The sequence below is a fragment of the Pseudochaenichthys georgianus genome, chromosome 3, assembly GCF_902827115.2.
Source record: "Pseudochaenichthys georgianus chromosome 3, fPseGeo1.2, whole genome shotgun sequence".
NCBI lineage: Eukaryota > Metazoa > Chordata > Actinopteri > Perciformes > Channichthyidae > Pseudochaenichthys > Pseudochaenichthys georgianus.
In genome coordinates, this window is record NC_047505.1 from 10,254,457 (window position 1) to 10,260,139 (window position 5,683).

Genomic DNA, 5,683 nt, shown 5'->3' on the forward strand with positions numbered 1-5,683 from the left:
AATGTATTTATCAAGGGGGCGTTTCAAGTCCTGCGGGGGGTTTTCCTTTTCAGCAGGGGCCCACCCCGTGCCGATCACGGACCCGCACGGGTAGGCGTCTGAAATTAAGCACTACATCTGTATAAGATGGAAGTTTCCCTAACATGGCTTTGTATATACAAATGTACCAGTGACTGAGCCTCCGTACAGTTAGTGAAAGCAAACCAGCCCTTGCATACAGGGTACAGTGATGGGTTAATGCTTTACAGTTTGTCTCAAATCTCAGTGCACTGTGATACGCAGCACCTAACTTGACCAGGCAATTGGCAGGTGCATTCATATACATCAAATAACCATAGGTAAAACAGGTAAAAAGGTCACAGTGACTAGCCTTTTCCTGGCCTCAAGCGAGAAGCAGGACTTGTTCCTGTAGAAGAAACCTATCCTAACCCTCAGCTTTTTAAGCAGGTTATTGACATGAAGTTTAAAAGTGAGACAATCATCAAGCCAGATACCAAGGTATTTGTAACAGGTAACCACTTCAAGTTTTATTCCTTGCGTAGTTACAATATCTAAAACAGGCTCTGGTGTCTTTTTAGCTTTAGAAAAGAGCATTACCTTGGTTTTCTCAACATTTAAGAGAAGCTTTAGTTCAGAGAGCTGAGTCTGAATAATGTTAAAAACAGCCTGTAATTTAACACCAGCCTCCTTAATCGAGGGACCTGCACAGTACATCACGGTATCATCCGCATAAAAATGTAAAGTAGCTTCATCCACATTTTCACCTAAACTGTTGATGTAGATAGAGAATCAAAGTGGACCTAAAACAGAAGCTTGGGGAACACCATTTGCAATACAACTTACAATTTACAACCAACCAAACACATTCTCCTAAACATGCCGCTCTAAGCTGCTAGGTCTTCCTGCCTCTGCCTCGCTCATGCTGCTGCCACTGCTGTGTTCACTTGCTATTTTTTCATGTTCCTGCTACTTGCCTGCCCCACCACCACCCCAGCTTCCACCTGTAGGCTCGGGGGATAGTTATCTAATCATCACTCAATGTTCTTTGTAAATCTGTGGAGTGATGAGACCCGAGCCTAGACGCCAAACTCAAACTATATGCTGCTTATAATAAACATATTAAGAAACACGTGAGTTGTCTGACTGAACTGACTATAACTTCACTTCTAAAAGGGGTAAATTAATAATGTTTTTTTTCAAAGCAATGATAAACCTGTGAGTTGGGTGTAGAAAAGTCAGAATCAATATAGAATATTTTTATTTTAAAGTAAATTCAGATTGAACATAGTAAAAAAATGTAAATGATAGTGTCCATCCAAAAAAAGCATTACTTACAGTGAAAACCACCCGTGAATGATGGGATGGTAGACTAAAAGCTTTAGGAATCCAAACTATAACATATAATAAGTACCCTGTATCAAGATTGATGCAAAACAAGTGACATTTGACCTTTTTAGAGAGGTTTAGCAAAAAAAACCACTTCTGGTGTCATTTGGGTGCATTATCCATAAATATGGCCCCCCTCAGTCGTTTTTGATGATTGACACATATTTTTTAACTGTTAGAGCCAATAGAATCGAGGGGAAGTTTCTAAAATCCATCTAAACATTACACATTGGTGAATGAGTGATGCGTAGCTAGAATACCCAAAACCGGCAATATGGTCTAGCTGCAGCCGCACACGGTACACGACACGCCCCCTACACGACACACCCACCTGACATGACACTACGGTGGCTGAGAGACGTTGATACTGTACATGGCAGATTAAAAACAAATTGCAAATGTTATTGTAGCATTTTAAGCAACTATTAGGCAAATAAATTAATAACCTAGACTATCCGTTTGAGACACAACAGTATATGACTTTAAGCACAAATAATTTTGTCTGATTAATAAATAAAAAATAAAAAGGTGGCTTAGTCAACTTAGTACATATAAAATAGGTAATAATGAGATAATCTATTAATTATGTTTGTCTAACTGCTACACATGTATTTATACATAAATGCAGATATGTATGAACATCTAAATATAGTTGTTACAGGTTTTAAGATATAAATAATCACATCATGGGGTCATTAAGGTTTCAAACAGGTTCATGTAAGGTAGGCCTACTATAACATGAAAACATGATTTTTAAAACTAATTTCTGAATCTCACAATAGCCTGTAGTTTGGTATATTATTGATATGTGCTGGACACCCCTTCACAATGATCATTGACTAAATTAGGAGGGCCAGTCAGGCCACTAATGAACTCAATAATTCACATGTATTATTACTTTATACATTAAGAGTACTAGGTGTCTAGTACAAAACCTTTGAAGGAATCGTCATGCATTCTGAATGTTTCTGTACTTTAAAAACATCATGGCTCAAGATCCTGTTCTTGTTTAAGATTATTCATACTAATTTGTGAATTTAAATTTTTTTTAAAGCATTGCAGGCCTAAAGCTCCACATCAGTGACCTATATTTAAATTCTTCCAACAAACTTTAAAAATGGCAAACATCATGTTTTTAAAGATGTAATCTTTTAAGAAACAAAATATCAACTTTGAACAGAAGGGTTTAAAAACACGTTTTTAATGCAAATAAACTTGAAACATAAACCTATTTGTCATTACAAAATGCACTTTTATTGTCTGCGTGAAAGGCACAGTAGGCTATGAGCATATCAACATTCAACAATTACAAAGTCGTACAATATATATACCTGCTATGTCTAGGATTAAGTATGATGAGACTTTTCAGCCCGCGACCCCCAAAATAACAGTGCCACAGACTGGCGACCCCCGACGGGATAGTGATCTCCAGTGTGCTGGGCAGTGTGGCGGCGGAGAGAGCCGAGGGCACCACTGGAGGAGAGGCAAACGATGACAGCAGCAACACCGTGTTGCAGATAGGGCAGAACGGGGAGTACCTGGGCACAGCCCGGCCCCCCCCCCCCCCCCCGCACAGACTGAGGGGACTTCACCGGGGAAGCTGCCGGGCCGAGAGTTTGATCCTGCCTGCGGAGGGAGAAGGCCGTCTGCTCGGCCTGCCCTTGGCTCTGGGGTCCCTCCTTAAACAAATAAATAAAAACATTTTAAATGAAACATTCATCTTAACAGATAAGATCAATCAATCAATCAATGTTTATTTATATAGCCCAATATCACAAATGTTACATTTGTCTCAGTGGTCTTCACAGTGTGTACAGAATATCAGTATGACAATACGACACCCTCTGTCCTTAGACCCTCACATCGTACAAGGAAAAACTTCCGAGGAAAACCCAGTTTAAAGGTAAAAATGGGAGAAACCTCAGGGAGAGCAACAGAGGAGGGATCCCTCTCCCAGGACAGACAGACGTGCAATAGATGCCGTGTGTAAATTGAAAAGATAATACATTTGCAACATAGGTAGTCCAAATGTTTGGAAATGCATGTGTGTATAATAGGAAGATGAATCCACGAGGATATCCATCCAGGACCGATGATCCAGGACCACAGCCACAACTCAAGATCCAGCGCTCGCGATCCAGGACACAGGACCGCAGGATCATCCATGACTCCGGATCCCGGCGTATATAGACACCAAAAAGAAAGAAATGTGGGGAAGCTGGGTTAATCGGAACATGAGAATACACAGGTATAGACAGAGAGAAGGAAGAAGTAAGATGTCCACCGACAAACTAAGCCTATATCAGCAAAACTAGGGGCTGAATCTAATCAGCCATAACTATAAGCTTTATCAAAAAGGAAGGTCTTAAGCACACTCTTAAAAACGGATAGGGTGTCTGCCGCCCGAACACAAACTGGAAGCTGATTCCACAAATGTGGAGCTTGATAAAAAAAGGCTCTGGCTCCCATTGTACTTTTAGAGATTCTAGGAACAACCAACAACCCTGCATTCTTGGAACGCAATGCCCTAGTAGGACAGTAGGGTATAATGAGTTCTTTATGGTAAGATGGCGCCTGCCCATTAAGGGCTTTGTAGGCGAGAAGAAGAATTTTAAATTCTATCCTGTGTTCTATAGGGAGCCAGTGTAAGGCAGCCAGAACAGGAGTAATGTGGTCCCTTTTCCTAACTCTGGTTAGTACACGAGCCGCAGCATTTTGAATCAGCTGAAGCGACTTGACTGACTTCTTGGTACTCCCTGATAATAAAGAGTTACAATAATCCAGTCTAGAAGTAACAAATGCATGGACTAGTTTCTCTGCATCGTTTTGAGGCAAGATATGCCTGATTTTTGCAATGTTACGTAGATGGAAGTAGGCGGTCCTTGAAATTGATTTTATGTGGGCGTTAAAGGATAAATCCTGATCAAATATAACACCAAGATTCCTTACAGTCTCACTGGAGGCCACATTAATGCCATCCATAGTTAGTATATCTTTAGATAATTTGTTTCGTAGATTCTTCGGGCCAAGTACAATAACTTCAGTTTTGGTCGTGTTTAACATCAAAAAGTTTAAGGTCATCCACGTTTTTAAGTCCTTAAGGCAGTCTTGAATTGTATTTAGATGATTAATTTCATCAGGCTTGATGAGAAATATAGTTAAGTATCATCCGCATAACAATGAAAGTTTACAGAATGATTCCTTATAATATTGCCTAATGGAAGCATATATAATGTGAACAAAATAGGTCCGAGCACTGAGCCCTGTGGCACTCCATGGCTAACTTTGGTTTGCGTGGAAGATTCATCGTTGACACGTACAAACTGAGAGCGTTCAAATAGATAGGACCTAAACCAGCCTAAAGCAGTTCCCTGTATGCCAACTAAGTGCTCTAGTCTTTGCAATAGGATGTCATGGTCGATAGTATCAAATGCAGCACTGAGATCGAGCAAAACAAGAATAGAGACAAGTCCCTTGTCTGAGGCTATTAGAATGTCATTTGTGACTTTAACCAGAGCTGTCTCTGTGCTATGATGTGTTCTAAAGCCAGACTGAAAATCTTCAAATAAATCATTGTTTTTTAAGTAATCACACAACTGTTTTGTGACCGCTTTCTCAAGAATCTTTGAGAGGAACGGAAGATTAGAAATAGGTCTATAGTTGGCTAAAACCTCTGGATCGAGGTTGTGCTTTTTAAGAAGCGGTTTTATCACTGCTACTTTGAATGATTGTGGAACATAGCCTGATAATAAAGACATATTCATAATGTTTAATAAAGAAGTGCTAATTAATGGAAAAACTTCCTTCAACAGCTTAGTTGGAATTGGGTCTAACATGCACGTTGATGGTTTAGAAGAGAGAATCATTGAATGTAATTGTTCAAGGTTTATGGCTGAAAAGCATTCTAGTTTACTATCTAGTGTAATATTAGAACTTACGTTTCCGGGAGCTGTTGATAACACTATACTGGTCAAAGGCGAGGGGTCATTAATTTTGTTTCTAAGAGTAACAATTTTATCGTTAAAAAAGCACATAAAATCATTACTACTGAGTGCTATGGGAATAGAAGGCTCAATGGAGCTGTGGCTCTCCGTCAGCCTGGCTACAGTGCTGAAAAGAAATCTTGCATTATTCTTATTCTCATCTATTAATGAAGTGTAGTAGGCTGCTCTCGCTTTACGCAGTGCTTTCTTATATTCATTGAGAGTAATATGCCAAATTAAACAAGATTCTTCAAGTTTAGTGGAACGCCATATCCTTTCAAGTTGTCTAGACTTTTGCTTTATTTTGCGGGTTT